This window comes from Periplaneta americana, chromosome 15 (genome assembly GCF_040183065.1).
Source record: "Periplaneta americana isolate PAMFEO1 chromosome 15, P.americana_PAMFEO1_priV1, whole genome shotgun sequence".
Lineage (NCBI taxonomy): Eukaryota > Metazoa > Arthropoda > Insecta > Blattodea > Blattidae > Periplaneta > Periplaneta americana.
Genome location: NC_091131.1, coordinates 170,707,302 through 170,729,393, shown reverse-complemented (window position 1 = coordinate 170,729,393; position 22,092 = coordinate 170,707,302).

The following is a 22,092-nucleotide window of genomic DNA, read 5'->3' as shown; positions in this document are numbered from 1 at the left end:
TGATTGTAATTTAATTGACGCACACCTCTAACTAGAATTGTCCTCGTTCTCTTCGATCCTTGGTCAGATATTTCTTATGTTTACTCTAACTGGTGGCATTCAAACAGTCTGTAAAGTAACCAGTTATTATTAGACAGAGCTAATGCATAATTTGCAATAAAAAACATTGTTGGTTCCCATTAAAAAAAAAAAAAAAAAGAAATCTGCCTCTACTATCTTCAAAATTATTTCATGTACAAAAAATGCATTACATGTATCTGATGTCCCCTTTGATGTAATTTAACTTGTAACTGTCGGTTTGTGCATATCTGAAATATTTCACATGCTATCGGAGGTGAAAGAGTTAAGTGGGCCACCCTATATATGAATGTATGTATTATGTATGTATGTAGATACTCTGAAGTCTGATTAGTGGAGTATGTAGCTAATCGGCGATGTATGCATTGGAAGGGGAAAGGAACTGGCCACCCTACCCCATTATCTCCTGGCCTAGTTGCCTCATAAATGATGCCTTATTGGTGTTACTTATGAGGTTATGTTGACTGAACAACAACATATACACACACATATACAGAGTGGCCCACTTATATATACACAGCGATTCACGAGGATTTACCGCCACTTACCGAGCTTATTTCTGAAGACATTTTGAGCAAAACATGTCATGTAAACAAATGTCCTGTTCTCAGTATTTACAGAGTTACATCAATTTGAAGTTTTTTGTAAAATATCTTCATTCTTTAGTTTTAGGGTGAAAGATTATTACAAATACAGAATGAACTATTCAGAAGTATCATTTCTTTAATTGGCAAGTTTTCTGAAGCTAAAAATGTGCTGTGAACTCCTTAGTTGCTTTGCACATTTTTTTCATTTTTTAGCCAGAAAATTACATTATTCTTACGCACTTATCACAATAATTATTACAAATCACACCACTTCCACTGATTTGATTTCATGCAGTTAGATTTTTCATCCTAATGTACAGTCTTAGAGAGTTTACAACACATTTTAAAAGATGTCGCCGTCCACTTCAATACACTTGGCCACATGCTTGTGAACTGCACTTGTCGCTCTACGTAATTGCATATAGCTATCTTTGATTTTCGTAACGGCATGCATAATGCGCGCAAGTAGTTCCTCACGTGTTTGTGACTTCATTTGGTAGGCATCCATCCTATGCATATGCTCACCAACGTCTCCTGGATACTGAAGAAAGACATGATTGACTGTTCACATCAATGAGATTAAGATGGAAATTGATGGTGCATACAAATAATAAAACTAGAGATTTAATTTAAACTTTCGCCAAAAAGGAAGAGAATGAAAAGTATTTGGGTATTGAAATAGTTAATTACATTTTCAACATGCAACTTGATGATCACTGTTATAGCATCTCTGTATTTAGTACATGATGATCCGAAAAAATGTTCTAACATCATCCAGTTCTGTTTAAATCCTGTAGCAGATACCCAATCAGCACATGCACATGGTTTGTACATAAACTGATACATGAACCACTTGTTGGAACGAACCTCACAACATTCGCAACCAAAGGCAACAATCTGACTTGTCTCATTGAGCACGAGCCCCGCCAAACAGCTGCTGACACAACTTTGTCACGTGCTCGTACTGGCTGCTGGCTGGCCAATCACGCACTGTTCACAGCAATGTGTTCCAATAATGAAACCTAATTCTGTAAATATTGACAATAGGACATTTGCTTATATGATACTTTCTGCTCAAAATGCCTTCAGAAACAAGCTCGTATATGGCGGTAAATCCTCGTGAATGACCCTGTGTCTACATATATATATATATATATATATATATATATATATATATATATATATATATATGAAGGGCAGTCAAATGAAAATGGGTCAGATGCCAAAAAGTATAATAGAACATTTATTACCTCAAAAGTAATCTCCGAAACTGTTTATACATTTATACCACTGTGAGACAAGACGATAAATCCCATTCTTGAAAAAGCTTGTGGGCTGTCTACCAAAGCATTCTTTAACCAGTCACACACGTCCGATGCAAAATGAAGTCCACAAATGTCTTTCTTCAACTCTCCAAAAATGTGAAAATCGCATGGGGAGAGATTTGGACTGTAGGGGGAATGCTGAAATGTTTCCCAACCAAATCTCTGAATCATATTTCTCATGAAGTTAGCAGTATGTGGGCGAGCATTATCATGAAGAAGGATAATGCCATTCGATAGCAATTCAGGGTGTTTTGGCTTAATGGCGTGTCTCAATTTCTGTAAAGTTTCTCCATAATACTGCATTGATTGTGGTCCCATGTTCGAGAAATTCAACAAGCAGAGGACTCCTACAATCGACGAAGAATGTGAACTTTACCGGAATTTGTGTGTATTGCTTCGGACTTTTTCGGCAGAGGAGTATCCTTGTGTTTCCATTGTTGGCTCTGCCATTTGCTCTCTGGTTCAAAATGGTGACACCATGATTCGTCCCCAGTGACAATATAGGGCAGAAATGCATACTCCTCCTCGTGGTATTGTTGCAAATGAACCAGTGAAACAGCCATTCTGTTTGTTTTTTGTTCCTCCGTCAACTGATGTGGAAGCCATTGCACGCAGATTTTTCGATAGTGCAGGTGCTTCTTTTCAATGACGTGTACGGAACCGTGACTTATTCCCACCAAATGACGAAGTTCTTCCACAGTGATCCGTCAATTTACCTATATAAGACCATCAGCCTCAGCAATAACAGCAGGAGTGATGGCACGATGAGCTTGTCCTGGACGAGCATCATCTTGCAGTGACACACATCCCTCTCAGAATCTCTTGTGCCATTCCAGTACACGGGAACATGACATGCTGTGTTCACCATAAACAGCAGACATGCGATGGTGGATTTCTCGTCCTCCTACTCCTTCAGCAGTCAAAAATCGCACTATACCTCGCTGTTTTTCTTTATCTGCCTCCATTAGTGATGTTGGACGAACACACATATCTCTAACCTCACTTCCAGCACAATAAACGAATGACTACATTCCATGACTACTTGTATAATCCCTTTTAGAAAGAGAAAGAATACTCACCATCTCTCTACCCTCATTTATGGTGATGGTGGTATGGTCGATACCATTTCCAATGACCACGAGTTAGCAGTGGCGGCACTCTCTCCCTCTCCAAATTCTGATTCCTCTCCTCTATAAAGTTCCTCGTCCGTGTCCATGTCATCCAAATTGATTACAAACCGATCATTAATTTCATCTACTAGTCCATCCTTCTCCCAATAAAAATTGTTCAACTTTTCTACGTGTTCACAGGCCTTTCTCCAATTGAAGTACGCCCCCGAACAATGCTGTATAGCACATTTTTTAAGAATTGGAGTTTTTAATGGAACATCGATGTATAGCACACCTTACACATGGAAAACACACTGGAATGTCGAATATCCCTCCCCAAGTGGCAGTAATATTCAGACATTTGAACCACTTCAGTAGAACAGTGATGTATAGCAAACAAGATGACGGATGTAGGCAGTATGAATGTTTCACCAAGCAATCTAAAACGTCTCAATATGTCGAGAAAACGCAAAATTAACATGTCTGAGTGGAATGATATCAAACGGAAGAAGCTACGGGACTCTGGAAAGACATACAAAAGCCGGAAAGGCAAAGAGGTGCCTGGAAAAACCCTTCCAAATAAGATGAGTGGAACAACCCTGTATAGTGTTATTCCTACTGCAGTCCACAAAATTTCTGGTCGCCTGATCGCTATTTATGATATTCATGTTCCTATAAATTTATGTGCTATTTTTAAGTTCTTTTCAAATATTATGACTGATACTGAACGTACTATGAAGGATGGATCAGCAGTAGGCTACATAGAAATGACCTAACCCTATTTTATTAATAGTTATTTTAAAGTTAATTATTTGCAATTTTAATAGAATACCATAGTATTTTATTCTCAGCCTAGGGTTTGTGGCCCAGAAAAATTAAGAAAAGTAGGGTGTTATGTTATGGCACTGGAAATAAAAGTTACATTACATGAGGAATATCACAGACTTTCTTATAAAGAACAGTCAATAGGTTTGGTAAAATATATTGTCATGTCAGAACCTGCAAGACGGAAAAAGAGAAAAAGTGATGCAAATTCTCGAAAATTGGCTTCATTCTGAGAATTTCCATGACAGGCAGATCATTTCAAACACGTTACAAAGAAGACACTTCCACATATGCAGAACACATCACAAATGCTAACCACACCTACAGAGACATCAACACAGGCATGGAAATTCTATACATCCAATCAAAAGGCCAGAAACTAAACACACTAGAACAATACGAAATATACAGACACACAAAAACACACCCCAACGAAATTCTCAACACACAACTCAATTTCAGAACACACACACTCTTTGACTCCACATTACATTACACAAACACAACCCCACAGGAAACAAACAAAAGGCGCCAAGACCAACAATAACCAGTTCTGAAGATGGCCTATAGCAGACTGAAACATGTTAACAAAGTAATATAAAATTTAACACAAGAAAGACAAATAATACGTTTTCCGAAGTGATATAGTGTTAAAAGTTGTGTAATCAAGATGTACAAAGTAATTACGGTATTTACATGCTACAGAACCTTAAGGTGTTAGATAAATTATTTTATTTTTGTGCCTTTTCTTTGTTTTTAATGTTTATAATATCACAAATCCATGTTTTATTAGTAAGTGTTCATCAATAGAAAACATACATCCTTGTTCCACTGATATTCCTTATAAAACTACTTCAATTTTAAAACATTCAGTAGTAGACAGGTGATTAAGAGTTCATATGTATTGTGAGGTTGTAATGTGCCTGTTTCCTTGATATACGGATTAAATTATTGTTTATTTTTATGATAATATTGTTTTATGTCTCTATTGTAAAAAATGGAAAATGTTCTATACAGCGTTGTTCAGAGGCGTACTTCAATTTCCTTCCGTCACTTTTGCAAGAGCGCTCTCAAACAACAATTTCATATCTTTACTTTCAAACGAAATATGATGCTTCGCAACGTCATTTTTAACCCATCCCCATATTAATTTCATAGCATTTAAGTCACAAAAGTGGCTTGGTCCACATCACTCAAATCCATTTTAATAGGTTTGTTCCAGCAAAGAAACAGTGACTGTTTGCAGATTTGTTGTACCGCGCATGTGCGATATATGAACAGTATCTGAATCGTTGCTTACGAGATTATACAAGCTGGCGCATAGAGCTTGAAAAACGAGTCTGAAGTGGTTCCCTCGTAATGCCAATTCCGCCGCTCGGAGCGCTGTTCTGCCCTATATATTCATAGCAGAACACTTAAAAGACATTGACATTTGGGACATTTAAAGGACTCGCCATTGCTTATTAAATGCTTCGTACAATATTTTATGGACAATAGACGTAATTTGCAAACTTCTACTCCTCAATTATATTACAATAAAAGGCTGTCATTCTTGATATTAAAACATATTACATATAAACTGAGGGACTGTCTGCTCTGTACTTCAGTTCATACACCAAACATTTCCGGAAATAAATTAACTTGACATCTTACATATACGCACTATAGCCTACCCTTTTCACCTAATATTATTAATATTGTTATTAAATAAGATATTGCAACTAATTAAGGTACTGCATTCTCTTTAATTTCCTTGAATTCATAATTACGCATTTGCAAGAAGGCCTAACTTTTCCCTCTCTTTTAAAAAAAAATACGCAAGTCACAATAACTGAGAAGTATAATTATTGCGCGAATTTTTCTTGCAGTGGTGAAAACATTTCTATAGGCCTACTGATTAATCTATTGAGCATAGTAATAGTAAACGCTGTAGTATTTCAGTGCGTGTACGCCTACTTAGCTCTTGTAAAACGAAATTTTCACTTTCACTTTCAACGGAACACTCACTTATATTCAGTTCTTGTATCTTGCAGTAAATTATCCATTTGTGATCATCTTTCCAATATAACCTCCCATTGAAACGACCACTTAAAATCATGAGCTAGAATTTATTATTTTAAAAACATTTCATAGGGCAGAGAGGCGAACCTAGCGGCAGAAATTGTCATGACTCACAGAGACCTACTCTCGATCGTGCTATGCGCCAGCTTGTGTAATCCCGTAAGCAACGATCTGAATGGTCAGAGATTTCTGTTGGAATGCTGAACGCTGAATCGATAGTTTGTATCGACGTTAGTTGTAGTCGATTTGTTATCGACATATAACACAAAACATATGTTAACCTATAACATTATTAATTAGTGGATCCTAATTACTGTAATTAATTAAAGAATGGCAGAAAGTGGGTCTTCTACTGAATCTAGTGTTAGTGTTAGTGATTTCAGCGAATCATCTGACGAAGAGTTAGATTATCATTTACTTCAGTATAGAGAACGACCGAAAAATGAGAACTATTTCGAAGAAACTGTACCGAGGTATACAATGCACAAGAATTTATGGAACATTTCAGAGTTAGCAGACAGTTTGCTGAAGGAATGGCCGAAAAATTTTCCGGTAGTGAATATTTTCACCACCAAGCGGGAGGCAACGGCAAGCTAGGCCCATTACAGTTTGTCTTAATTTTTTTGTGGTTTGTTGGCCATCAAACATCGTCTTTTCGTGATGTCGCTGACAGATTCAATGTCACTATCAGCACATTATTTCGTGTAGTAAGACGAATGATGTACTTTGTAAGCAATTTATCTGAACAAATAATAATGTGGTCAACAGCAGATGAAACTGTTGAAATAGAACAGTATTTCAGACACAACCACTTCCCTGGTGTAATTGGAATTATAGATGGCACCCATATTCGTATCGACAGGCCAAAAAACGATCCCGATTCGTATTTGAATAGGAAACAATTCTATTCTGTGCAGGTACAATGCTTCTATTTATTATTAAGCTTTATCGAATAGGCAATACATAGGTTATTATGCTACAACTTCCAAATAAATTCATTTGCTTTTTTTCCCCCTCAGTTGCAGGCAGTATGTGACCACAAAATGAAAATTAGAGATGTATTTGTTGGTTTCCCTGGATCTGTACATGACAGCAGAGTGTTCCGGAGGTCACCACTCAGTGAGAGCTTGCCACAGAAGTGTCATCATTTTTATTTGCTCGGGGATAGCGGTTACCCTTGTTTAGAAAATCTGTTGACTCCATTTCGTGACCGTGGGAATTTACGAAGAGCCGAAAGGGAATTTAACACAAGACTTTCAAAAAATTGCTACCTAATTGAGCACTGTTTTGGACTACTGAAACAGAAATTCAGGCAGCTCTATCATGTAAAACTGAAAAATATCAGGGACATTGTACAGCTAATTCGTGCTTGCTGTGTCTTACACAATATTGCGATAGATGATCATTTTCAATATGAAGCTGGCGCAGAAAATGATGAAAGGTTACTGCTGCCTCCTGCAGTAGAACTGGAGGTTGAAGATGAGGAAAGGGATGAAGGGGGAGGAGTAGCTAGGAGGAATCAAGTAGTTTTCATGTTCTTTAATTTAAGCTAAAAGAAAAATACAAACATGTATAATATATATCCTGCCAGATGATTCCTGAAATATCTTTACCCGTATTATCATTTTAAATAGGCTACATTACATAACAGTAAGAATAGTATTAGTTTGGTCTGTATTACCGGTATCATTTTAATTTTAACTAGGCTGTATTATTTAATAGTATTAATTAGGTCTGTATTATATTGATTTTAAGAGGTTATCAATGCATTATTTAACAGCAAGAATAGTATTAATTAGATAGTTATATGGTACCATAATATAACATATCCCCTCCCAGTTTCAATACATGTCGGGAGGCATGTTTACACCTAGGGCTACATTATTCTCGGCAATTTGCTTTAACAATTCATTTCTTTGTTCAATCAAATCATTCTTCCTTCTTCTTTCTTTCAACTTTTCCTCCTCTAATTCCATTTTCCTTTCAAAATGTTCTTTTTGTAATTTCAGTCTCTCCTGGTAATACTTCACTCTGTCTTTCCGTATGTCTTCCAATATATCACTTCTGAATTTTTTTTGTTTGTCTTTTCTACTGGATGACACGTTAGCTGAGTCCGAAATATTTTGCCTACTTGAACTACTGTTGCCATTATTGCTGCTGCTGCTGTTGTTCGATGCATTTGGGGTATGCCTACCTGGTTGATTCTGGGGTTGAGTTTCTGTGGTAGTAGCATTACTGTCGACTTGAGTTCTATGAACATCAAAATCGCGATCTACTGTGTTGCTTGACAACAATAATTCTGGATACACATTCCTTCTCTTTTGAAAAATGGCATCCATTTCGTCGGCATACTCAAATTGCTTCCTGCCTCTTCCAGTTTTATTATTGTTGTCGATGTACTTCTTGTAATTTCTCTCCACAACCCTCCATCTATTTTCACAGTTGGAAGGTGTGACAGTCACATTGAATTTTTTATTCATTTCGTGGGCTATTCTCTCCCACAATTTCTTCATATTCCTCAGTTCAAAGGAACCAACTTTATTTCGATATGCTTTATAGAGGTCAATCAAAATTTTGGTGTCATTATTCGACCAAGACTTATACTCAACATCCGCAATGCTATTTTCCAATCTTCTTTCAGAATTATTGTCATGGATAACAATGAATTCTTCTAAACCTGAGGAAACTGAATAATGAACAATAAATCGGTCTACCATTTACGAACAATAATTAAACTTAAATGAATTTTTAGGCTTTCACGGTGACTATGATCATAATTAAGCCTAAGCTTAGGAAATTCCACCGTGTCCTGAAATTTTATTAAACTTATTATACAATATGACCTGTATGTAAAACGTTACTTTTACGTTAAATTGCAATATTCTTGTACGCAAAAAATGACAAAATTACTTCAGTTAATAAGCAAATTAATTACGGTAATGACAAAAAATAAATAACCCTAACCAATTTACAATAATTTAATTAAGCTGAAAACAAGTTACTATTGTAATATAGGTATATTAAATAGTTACATATTAAGGAATAATTTATATGGATAATGCTCACATTTATTGCAGCCTATGTTGTAAAATTGTCATTTTAAAAAGAGAATGTTTATATTTTAATAAACTCTGGCTTTACGTTAATATTAATGAAATTTAAATAAAGAAATTTTGTAAAGCAGTCTAATATTTCATTGAATTTATGTGTTTATTCATTGCAGTATGTGTGTCCTATTGGACAACTTTTAATTATTTAAATGCAGATTTATTTTAATTTGCCTCAAGAAGATAGAAATAATACGAAACATAACCTGTCATCTTGTAAACTCTGTCTATAATAACTATTAATTACCTTCCATTATAACACCACACTAAGGATATGATTCAATTTATATATTCTCAAATTATAAATTTACTTTATTTCAGATAGTACTCTGTATGTATTTATGTCTGCATATTGGGGATTACGCGGGTAAATTCAAGCATTTAGTCTACTGCGCATGTCTCTGATAAACAATTCATGATACAATACGCAAACTATTCTGGCAATACGAAATTGCCCGAGACTGCCGGGAAATGTTGCTGGAACATCGGATCAGCAGTCAGAATCATAGACTCTTGCTGCTGGAACAGCTTATTTCAGCAAGCGGCAATGTGCGTGTGCGTCCGGCTGTTACGGACAGTTTCTGAATCTTGCTGGAACAAGCCTAATATTATCCTCCCATCTACGTCCCGGCCTCCCCAAAGGTCCTTTTCTCTCTGGTCTCCCAACTAACACTCTATATGCATTTCTGGATTCGACCATTCGTGCTACATGCCCTGCCCATTTCAAACGTCTGGATTTAATGTGTCTAATTATGTCAGGTAAAAAATACAATGCGTGCAGTTCTGTGTTGTGTAACTTTCTCCATTCTCCTGTAACTTCATCCCTCTTAGCCCCAAATATTTTCCTAAGAATCTTATTCTCAAACACCCTTAATCTCTGTTCCTCTCTCAAAGTGAGAATGCAAGTTTCACAACCATACAGAACAACCGGTAATATAAGTGTTTTATAAATTCTAACTTTCAGATTTTTTGACAGCAGACTAGATGACAAAAGCTTCTCAACCGAATAACAGGCATTTCCCATATTTATTCTGCGTTTAATTTCCTCATGAGTGTCATTTATATTTGTTATTGTTGCTCCAAGATATTTGAATTTTCCACCTCTTCGAAGAATAAATCTCCAATTTTTATGTTTCCATTTCGTACAATATTCTGGTCACGAGAATAATCATACACTTTGTCTTTTCGGAATTTACTTCCAAACTTAATGCTTTACTCGCTTCAAGTAAAATTTCCGTGTTTTCCCTAATCGTTTGTGGATTTTCTTCTAACATATTCACGTCATCCGCATTGAAAAGAAGTTGATGTAACCCGTTCAATTCCAAACCCTGTCTGTTATTCTGAACTTTCCTAATGGCATATTCTACAGCAAAGTTGAAAAGTAAAGGTGATTAGTACATCTTCTTGCTTTAGCATAGATAAAAACTGGCCCATACACGTTTTGCTGTAAGTTTGATTGAGACACATTTTAATTAATCAAACTAGTTTCTTGGGAATACCAAATTCAATAATAATATTATATAGAACTTCTCTCTTAACTAAGTCATATGCCGTTTTGAAATCTATGAATAACTGATGTACTGTACCCTTATACTCTCATTTTTTCTCCAATATCTGTCGAATACAAAAAATTTGATCAACAGTCGATCTATTATGCCTAAAACCGCACTGACGATCCCCAATAATTTCATCTACATATGGAGTTGATTTTTTCAAAAGAATATTGTACAAAATTTTCTACGACGTCAGCAAAAGTGATATTCCTCGAAAGTTACTACAGTTGGTTTTGTCCTCCTTCTTAGAAATAGGTACAATTATGGACTCCTTCCATTATTCTGGTACAATTTCCTTTTCCCAAATAACAAGTTTATAAATTTTGCTAGATAATGTGCTTCCATCCTGTTGTACTAATTCTGTTGGAATTTGATCGATACCTGGAGAGTTGTACTTTTTCAGATTTTCTATTGCACTTTCGACTTCTAAAAGTGTGGATTCCGGTATAAATGGCTCAGCAGTTTCTATTTGAATTTTGTCCCGATCATTTCTATTTGTCCTATGTACATTTAGTAGTTGTCCAAAATAATTTTTCCATCTGTTCAGGATTGAATGAGAGTCTGGAAGCAAGTCACCATTCTCATCCTTGATCACGTTTACCCTTGCTTAATATCTGGTCTTAAATTCCTTTATACCCTTATATAAATCTCGAATGTTTTTATTTTTACTATTTGTTTCTACCTCATTCAGTTTTTCCTTCAAGTTACCTCTCTTTTTATTCCTAAGTGTACGACTTGCTTCCAGTCTTTCATTGTAATAATTATCTCTCTTCTCCTCAACTGGATCCTGCAAGAATTTCAATTTTGCCTGTTTCCTTCTTTCTACTACCATGCAACAATCTTCATCAAACCACGGTTTCTTTTTCTTAGTTTCATAATAACCTATGCTCTGCTCAGCTGCAATTTTGATACTATCTCTGATATTTTCCCACACGCTATTAACATCTAATTCTTTCTCAACTTCGTCGGAACTTTCTAAAGTGGCAAACCTATTGGAAATTTCGACCTGATAATTTTGCTTAGCTTCCTCGTCCTTTAATTTCAAAATATTGAATTTAGTAATATTAACTTGTTGCTCTACTCGCTTGGCTACTGATAATCTTTCTCTTAATTCTCCAGTCACCAAATAATGGTCAGAATTACAGTCTGCCCCCCTGAAAGTTCGAATATCTACTATACTAGTATGTCTCCGTTTATCTATCAAGATGTGGTCTATTTGGTTGTGTGTCAATCCATCTGGAGAAGTCCAAGTATATTTATGTATATCCTTATGGGGGAATGTTGTACTTTTGACAATTAAATTTTTCGATGTGGCAAAGTTGACTAATCTAACTCCATTGTCACTACTAATTGCGTGTAGGCTCTCTTTTTCAGTAGTTAGTCTAAAAATATTCTCCCGTCCTACTTTAGCGTTGAAATCCCCCAATAAAATTTTCATGTGATATCTAGAGAACTGATCAAAAGTATGTTCCAATTCCTCATAGAAGCTATCCTTTATATGGTCGTCTTTCTCTTCTGTAGGGACGTGAGCATTTATAACTATGATGTCGCACCATCTACCCTTAAGTACTAAATATGATAACCTGTCACTGATAAATTAGACCTTTTTTACTGCTGATTTTATTCTTTTATGAACAAAGAATCCTGTTCCTAATTGGTGATTATTGTTTCCTTCCCCATAATACAACAAGTAATCTCCTATTTGTGATATGCCATTCCCATCTAACCTAACCTCTTGTACTCCCACGAAGTCTATTCTATATCTAGCTAGTTCTTTTGCTACTAATGTTACCCCTCCTGTTCTATAAAGACTAGTGACGTTCCAAGTGCCAAATCTCAAAACCTTATTCCTTTGCTGTGGTCGTGCCAGAGAAACAGTTCTATTCCGAGGCTTATTATAGGGATACGTAACAAGCTGTTTTTTTACGGTGATGGGTTGTTAGCCCTTCGCCCAACCCCCAAGTAGGAGCACCACCCCTTATCGGCTGTCCACGACTGCTTATTCAATATATTCGCAGCTACCCTCCATATCTGGAGGCCGTCTCCTCTATCCGCAACCTGAGGACGCGCCATGCCTTAGTGATAGGGACCCACCATACATGGAACCATGAGAATACAATTCAAAATTTTTTCGGTTTTTATGTATGAATTTTATTAATACAATATAATAAATTTGTCTTACGTTAAGTACATTAAAGTCTAAAAACAAATTTTGAGATGGAAAATCAATAGGTTTATGGAGACATATTTTAATTATTTTCTTCTGTAATAAATAAAGTGAATTAAAATTGGATTTAAATGAGCTACCCCATCCTATAATTCCATACATAATTACCGATTGAAATAAACTTAAATATATTGTACGTAATAAACTTATTGACAATTAATTCCTCAATAAAACAAAATAATATACTATTTTACGTAATTTATTACAAAGGTAATTAATGTGTTGGTTCCATTTTAAATGATTATCGAAAATTATGCCTAAATACTTAACTTCAGAGGACTCTTTAATAATCGGACATTTACACTGTATAAGGCAACAATTAGAATTATGTCATTTAATACTTAATATAGATGTAGGAGGTTTGTTACATTTTTCAGATAATGAGAATGGAATAATTACGGTTTTATTTTCGTTGATAGAAAGGTAATTTATGTCAAACCATTTTTTTATTAATCTAAGTCCATTATTTGAATTATTATATCCATCATACCAAGTTTTTCCACCAAAAAGTAAAACTGTGTCATCTGCATAAGAATAGTGAACACCATTGTATTGTCGTAAGTCAATTTTTAATAAGTCATTAATATATATTAAAAATAGAATAGGGCCTAGAACTGTGCCTTGGGGAACACCTATATTAATAATTGAAGGTTCACTAGAATAATTGTCAATTTTAGTTATTTGAATTCTGTCGTTAAGATACGATTTTATTAAGTTTAAAGCATTGCCTTTGATTCCTAATAAGTCTAATTTCTCAATTAATATATTATGTTCCACTGTATCAAATGCTTTTCTTATGTCCAGAAAATACCAATACATTTGTTACCTTGTAATTAATTAATTAGAATTATTTTGTATAATTAATTTGTAATTAAATCGGCATTTGGACTTACTGTGTTTAGAGCTGTGATTTCTGCTTGAGCTACTTTTTATCTTTTAGGATTTCTTGAACCGTAAAAAAATGATCTTAATTTAGTGAAATATTAATAATGCCGTTAAAATATAGGACTAGGCAAATTATTTGTCCGAATAACTACCTGAATCACTTATTATGAAAAAACATGAGTCCACTTTCTTCACAAAATCAACAACTCACATTTTTATGTTACGCATCTCAAGACACACTATTTGGATAAAAAAAGTAAAGTCTTTCAATTTTTTATACGGATAAACTAGGCTATAAAGAAATTGTGTTATATGGGCAATGTAAAGTAGATTTATGCAGTTTTAGTAACTGTTTCAGTTAATACAGGGAATATGTCATTGCTAATGCCTATCTAATTACACGATGGAGGAGTATGGTCTGTCGTTTATAATATCAGAAAACCCGCAGCTTCCTCGATGCAAGATCTAATATGTTATTTTGAGACCTTCGCGATTCTTTCATTGTGCTTTTTGACTCACATTTTCGGAAGAAGGAGCTGTTAAATTCAGTGAATGAATAACTATTATCATCAGTCTGTTATTAAAAACAGAGTAGCTTATTAAAAATTAACAGTCCTACGACTGATTTAGAACTTCGGTATACTTTTGCAATTTATTACACTCTATTTTTACTTTCCCCTAATGTTTCGAATTATGGTTATTGAAGTCCGATAATCAAAAGTGATCTGAATATATTTTGTGATTTTTGTACAGCTGTCAAAAGAAAAAGTGGCCGCTCTCCTGAAACAAAGTTCCCTTCGGGTATCTTCGCTACAATTCGGAGACGGCGATGTTACATGTTGTTGGACCACGTTGCCTGATATCTACAGTTATAATTGAAGTATTCTGTGTGTCATTCTTTAGCGTAATGGTAGCGTTCAGGCCTCTTATTCATGAGGTCCTGCGTTCGACTACAACCTCGTGCTTTTTATGTTCTTTTTTGTTATGTTTTTGAGAGAGACAAACTATACATAATGGCTCCTTTCTCTTTTACGATTATTTTAGTAATTAACATCAGGTTAATTAATATATTATGCCAGGACTTTATCATTATGATATTGTGGCTGCAAATGGAAAGAAAAAAGATTTTATTCTCAATAAAAATATCTTTCGTGGCATAAACAAAACAAATTTACTGGCGTCGGCCTTAAAACATTCAAACAATTAAGCGTTCAAAAAACAAAACAAAAAGCCACAATTCAATATTTAGTCTATCTTCCTCTTATCTCGATCATCTTGCAGTCGAGTGGGCATGGAATTGACTAGTCTTTGCAAATAGCGACTGTTCCTAGACACGATATTCCAGGCATTCTGAACATACATACATAAGTGTTCTGTCCATGGGCAGGTCTTTCATTGCAAACCCAGCAATCTCCAATCTTTCCCATTTTCTGCCTTCCTCTTAGTCTCCGCATATGATCCACATATCCTAATGTCGTCTATTATTCTTTTCAACAAGAGACCCAACCAATTCCTTTTTCTCTTTCTAATCAGTTTCAGCATCATTCTTTCTTCACTCACTTTTTCTAACACAATTTTATTTCTTATTCTGTCTGTCCACTTCACACGCACCGTTCTTCACCACATCCACATTTCAAATGCTTCAATTCGTTTCTCTTCATTTCGTCGTAATGCCCATGTTCCTTCCCCATACAATGCCACACTCCACACAAAGCACTTCACTAGTCTCTTCCTTAGTTCTTTTTCCAGAGGTCCTCAGAAGATCTTCTTCTTCTATTAAAAGCTTCCTTTCTTCATGTTTGCAGTTTTTCTTGGGTAGGATAGGCCTAAATGCGGTAACATCCCGTTGTTTTCCGCACACCACTATCTCTTTCGCATCTCATTAAATTCCAGGGGGCCCAAGCGTGGAGATGAGGAGAGTGGATTTGACTAATTGGGCCCTCCGGACTTCACCGAATGTCACGGCAAGAGTTAAATATTAATTCTATCAGGATGTTCGACCCGATCAGAGACCGGGAAATCTCAGTTAGCTTTTGCCCCCCGCATCCTGGACTAGCTTCTACGAATCATCAGAAAATCTTAGAATGTGATTGGGCCAATTTTTCCAAAAATGTTTCCACACTTTTGCCCTCGTAGCTCAGCGGACGAACGTCGGAATTTAGATGTCAACGTATCAGGTTCAATTCCTCGTTACTCCTTTTCATTTTATTGTGGTTCAAGATAGTATAATGTAATAATACAAAAAGAAAAACTAATACCAATATTATGCAACTGGATTTTTCCAAACCTAATATTAGATTTATGTTATTTATATCGCTAAAGAACGATTAAAATATAAATAACTTGAATATTATTTATACAGTATCACTAAAGAACGATAACAGAATATAAATGATAAATATCGGTTTGTTTAATTAGCATAAGATATTATATAATACGCATTTAATTATCTAAATAAAATAACCTATTTTACAAAGAAAGATGGTTATTTGTGTTATAATAATTACTTACATAAAATATAGATTATTTATATTGCGAAAGAACAATAACAATATAAATAACTTGAATATTATTTTATAATGCTAATGAAGGAAAACAGAATATAAATGATAACTTGAATATTATTTATATCGCTAAAGAACGATAACATAATATAAAAAACGTGAATATTATTCATATCGGAATTTCACACATTTATTACAGATGTATTTAAGAAATTGTAGAAGAATAGTAATTAGTAACAGTGTCCTATTTATTCTTCTTGGAGCCAAATTTGTAACTTTTAAAAGTGTGGTTACTATGTTGAAGTGTATGTGTTGTAACGGAAGCTTGATTTGTTATGTATGTGAGTCAGTTATGGGATGCTTGATGTCGTCGCAATGTCGTAATTATAGTTTGATTGTGTTTGTGTGACTATTGTGTATTAATTTATGATGTATGGTACGGAAAGCTGCATATTTGTGTTATAGAAGTGTTACGTATGTGTGTTGTTAATGTATTTGTATGTTTCAAATTGATACCTGATATTTGTTTTGCAATCGGAATGCCTAATTTACGGATTGTTTATGTTTTGTTTACATCGCGTAAGCTAATTTAATTTTCTTTTCCATTTCTCTTTATGCTCATCTAGCCCTAACATACATATGTAAAATAGGGCTAACCCCCATTGGAGATACAATAATAATAATTATTATTTATATCGTTATAAAACGATAACAGAATACAAATGATGACTTGAATTTTATTCATATCTCTAAAGAACGATAACAAAATATAAATAACGTGATATCCATAAAGAACGATAACTGGATATAAATGATAATTTGAATAGCATTTACATCGGTAAAGAACGATTAAAAAATAAAATGAAAACTTGAAGAAGGCCCGAAACCACAACTTTTGAATCACTAAACAAGCACTCTATCACTGGTCTACGAGGCGCAGATATGGAACACTTTCATAGTTCCGGAACTGCTTGCACAAGCACATGCATCGTGTAACATCGCCGCGACCCGAAGTGGACTTTGAAAATATTCGCTGTTCACGAGTGCGGCCACTTTTTTTTTTTTTTTTTGACAGCTGTACATATTTATATTTTGCACGTGGCTAAGCGACCGGACTTCAATGTCAACAAACCCCTGCTTCCAGCACGGAGGTACTGGCAGGTCTGCTATAAAAGTGGTTTCTGACTGGAACATATTGATAGTATTATGGTAGGTTGAAACACGTAATTTTATAGCATATACAATAAAAATAAACATGTGAAATTATCAAATTTACTGTTCTGCTCTGTACATTTTATTACAGTGTATGACTACGTACATTCGAAGGTTTTCGGATCCATAACTTCTTCGCTGATATGAAACGAGAAAAACTTATTTCCAAGTCACATGAAGTGACGGGAGCAAACTTAAAATACTGAATGTTTTCACTGTCACTGTTTTCTGTTTGATTTTCAGCAATTGTTAACTGATCTCGTATGTAAGAAAGATAAGTATATCCTAAATTTTTCTCAAAAATAGTTTTCAATTTGTTCTACGGTAGGTTCCTCTGCTACTTGATCCATGGCTATGGACAAATCTTCCACTAATTTAAAGGACTGTAATGTATTTCAATGAATGCCGTTTTCCAGCCTCTAGTTTGTGTGTAGCACAACTTACAAAATATAAACTCTCCATTCGAAGAAAATAATGTATCTCCTCCGAATTCCTCCAAGAAATTCTGTACCTAAAATTAAAAAAAAAATGTATTTTGAAACTTGTATAATATCCATTCGACTAACACGTATTTTCTAATTCCTCAAACAGACTGTTTACCTGTAATTCTCTGAATGTCATTGGCTTCGACCTGACACAGTTCCCGCGTCCATCTTCTTGTCATTCGATGTGATCACTTTCTTAGTGCATACGACTGTCCCTGAGCACTTGCAGCGTGAGCTCTGTGTACGTTGTACCTGTAACCTTATTCATGCGCACGACACATAAGGCCCCAAGTTCCGAGCTTTGATGATATGGTTTGTGTTACGTTTTTTAAAGAAGTTTATATAAGGACGCACATAGCGATAGTAGCTGGCGCGCCCTATTAAACCTCATGAACTAACGTCTGTCTGCGTTTATTTACCTGTATGAGCATGGCACACCTGAAAGACAAAATCAAATAACTATAGTACCGGTAGTAGAAGCAGTAGTAATAGTAAAATATAATAATAATAATAATAATAATAATAATAATAATAATAATAATAATAACAATCATCATCATCATCATCATCATCTTGTAACAGAAAGTAATATATTACTGGTGTTTACATGACTACTCCCAATCTCTATCTTTTGGAAATCTGAATATTTTGCTAGGCATAATTTTTACAAAACGTAGAACAAACATTTCCACATTTAACTGACATTGTGTAGGCTACATATGATGTGTTTGTAGCTCTTATCACAGTTCAACGCGCTATTCGTCACTTATCCCCGCTGCCTACAATCCCAGCCGCTAGAAAGCTCTGGCGAGCCATTCGCCACTTTTTCCGTGAACTTTCCGGTATTATCATTGTAGAGTATTTGCTATTAGACAGGAGTCAGTTACAGCCAACACCGGGTTTCCCATTCTCCCTCCCCCATCTTTATCATAATCCTCACTCATTCCCTACTCTACACTTACACATACACTCACCCTAGTATATAGACAGCGTGACGCGCCGAAGTGGTGTACAACTGAAAATGGGTCACATTCCTGCCATCTATCCGAAATATGCGGAACCCGAATCACATAAGTGAAGTGAGTTGGCTTTGGATACACATAAATAAGTGAAAGAACTTCTTCCATGCTGAAAAGTGTTAACAAGACATTAGTGGCTTAGTGGATAAAGCGCTAGTACGCAGAGCTGAAAACCCGGGTTCGAATCCCGTTGTCGGAGAGAATTTTTCTCCTTTCTACCCATTCTTCACCATATGAGCCGTTCAGAGCAGAAGTGGTGTAAGTTAAAATTGGATAATGAGGTTTATAGCAAAAATTCTGTAAAATAAAGCGCAAAGTAGCAATTAATATATCTTTCGTGCTATCCACTGACTACTCTCTTTGTTCATCTTGAAATGCACCAGTTCCCTTCTTCCTGCGTTTATTTTATGAAGGTACCTCCATAACCTTAATTAAGATTGTAAACAATACAGTACAATATTACAGTAATATTCAAGTGTTGTTCTTGTCAATGACAAAACTGTATAATATACTGAATATTAATATAATATGCACTTACCAAGTGTCTTGAATTGAAAATATGCCGACAGTATGATACGTACAGTATAATGCACACTTTTGTACTCTTTAGTCGGAAAGAATAGCATAAACACACAAAGGGCACTTGCAATGTGAAACAGCATGGTGCTGCCAACGGGACATCTAAATATCTCGCGTATGAATCACAAGTGGATGTAGTCTCTTTCATACATCATCCTCCTAGGCACATTGCACTTTTCTGCGTAATAATTTCGTTTTGTGTTATTTTGGCACTTTGCACCTTTCTACTTCAAAGTATCCAATTCTATCATAACTTCTTCTCTCAACATTGGAAGGTACTTATTCGCAATCACGGTCTCGTTGGAAAAGTAGCACGCATCCCTCCCCCGCTGCATATACTCTCCAAACACAAAGTCCAGGAACATTAATTCTCCCTCAGCTACAAACTGTGCGTTGTCAGATGTCCGGTACTCGCATTTATGTTTGTTAACTCGCCAATTTAATTTGAAACATGCGTCATCAGACCACAATATTGTTATATAAAAGTTTGGATCACTTTCACTTCGAATCACACAATTCACTTCTTCCATCAGGGTCGTCCTCGTTAAGGGCGTGTAGTAATGTGGTACTCCTTACACTTCTGTCATAAATTTGTACCGTAGAAGCTCTTCTTGCTCATTTCCGGGGTGATGGGTCGCGAGCATAGACAATAATGTGTAGCGGTTAACAGACTTGCGCTGCACTTCGATTGATGTTACAAAAAGTAAACAGGAGAATCTAGGTTTCGAAATTACATTTGAATAATATTATGTAATACATTTTTGCATTTATGTTTCAATTTTATTAGGCCTAAATATTGTAGTATGTTCGCACATGTACTCGACGTGATTGATATCTTGTCTATACATTATATCACATCGGAGTGCGTAACATACGTAACAATAGAACTTACTTTCATTAACAAATTGTGCCTAAACTCTTAAACTATAGAAATTATCAAAAATCGGAACACATATTTCCAAACTCGTGTTTACTTCACTCACAGCCACCGGCGTAGCTCAGTCGGCTAAGGTGCTTGCCTGCCCATCAGGAGTTGCGCTCGGGCGTGGGTTCAATTCTCGCTTGGGCTGATTACAAGGTTGAGTTTTTTCCGAAGTTTTCCTCAACTGTAGGATAAATATCAGGTAATCTAAGGCGAATCCTTGGCCTCAACTCGCCAAATATCATCTCACTACCATTAATCCCATGGATGCTAAAGAATCTCATAGTTCATACAGCGTCGTTAAATAAGCAAGTAAAAAATATATTCACTCACAATATGTAATAGTTCCAACTCTTGTGTGGTTTGATCTAGACAAGCGATTCAAATTATGGAGTGAGCGAAAATTATGGCACGTATTCAGTAAATCTGTAAATATGTAGGTTAAATAGTAATTTATATATCAAGTGTATAATCTCGGTAATAATGACACGAATGGACGTAAGCGAGCGTCTATAATGAAGCTTATATACGTATTACATACAAATTTTTATGCTATTCTAGCATTAAAATATGTAAAAAAGAAAGCTATTAATTCACAAAATGTAATTTTATGACTTACTACAGACACGAGTATTGGATTCAGTCATTCATTCAAAGTGTCTGCCCAAGAGCAGGTTTTTCACTGCAAACCCAGCATTCTCCAGTCTTTCCTTTTTCTGCCTTCCTCTTTGTCTCCTCATATGATCCATATATCTTAATGTCGTTTACCATCTGATACCTTCTTCTGCCCCGAACTCTTCTCCCGTTCACCACTCTTTCCAATGCATCTTTCAGTAGGCAGTTCCTTCTCAGCCAGTGACCCAGCCAATTCCTTTTTCTCTTCCTGATCACTTTCAGCATCCTTCTTTCTTCATCCACTCTTACCAACACAACTCTTTATTTACTCTTGAATTTACATAATAAGTTTGTGTTGTGTATTTTTACAGGAATTGAGTTATTGGCATTTAGCTATGTTATGCATCAGCTTTCTTACATGTTATTAATAAGATTTATTTACAGTTGCCAGATTGCATAACGACTACTTAATAACATTATTTACAATTAAAGTATTAATTACTATTACGCTATAACAACATTATACAATAGTTCGTCATGCAATTGTACGAACTTGAAACATACAATTATTTTTACACAAGAAATAGTGTTCCTTGCAGAACTTGGCGGATCTAGGGAGATATTCATTCATGTTGAATCTTTCGTGCACTACTTTTAACACTTCAATATAAATAATTGATTAAATGGCGATCTTACTCGTGTTAATTATGTAAGCATGTGCGCCTTACAGCTGTTTCGGTGCTATTTGACACCATCCTCGAGCCTTCTCAAAGAAGAGATTTTTGGATTACATCTCAGAGAAGGCTCTGAGGATGGTGTCAAATAGCACCGAAACAGCATGTGCGGCACATGCTTACATAATTAACACGAGTAAGATCGCCATTTAATCTATTATTCAGACATTCATTACTGTCCTCCAATTGTCGTGAACAGTAAACTCGGTGGGTGGCAGAGTGATTTACGGTGAGGCTGGTGTTGCATGTAGTGTATTCTGAGGGA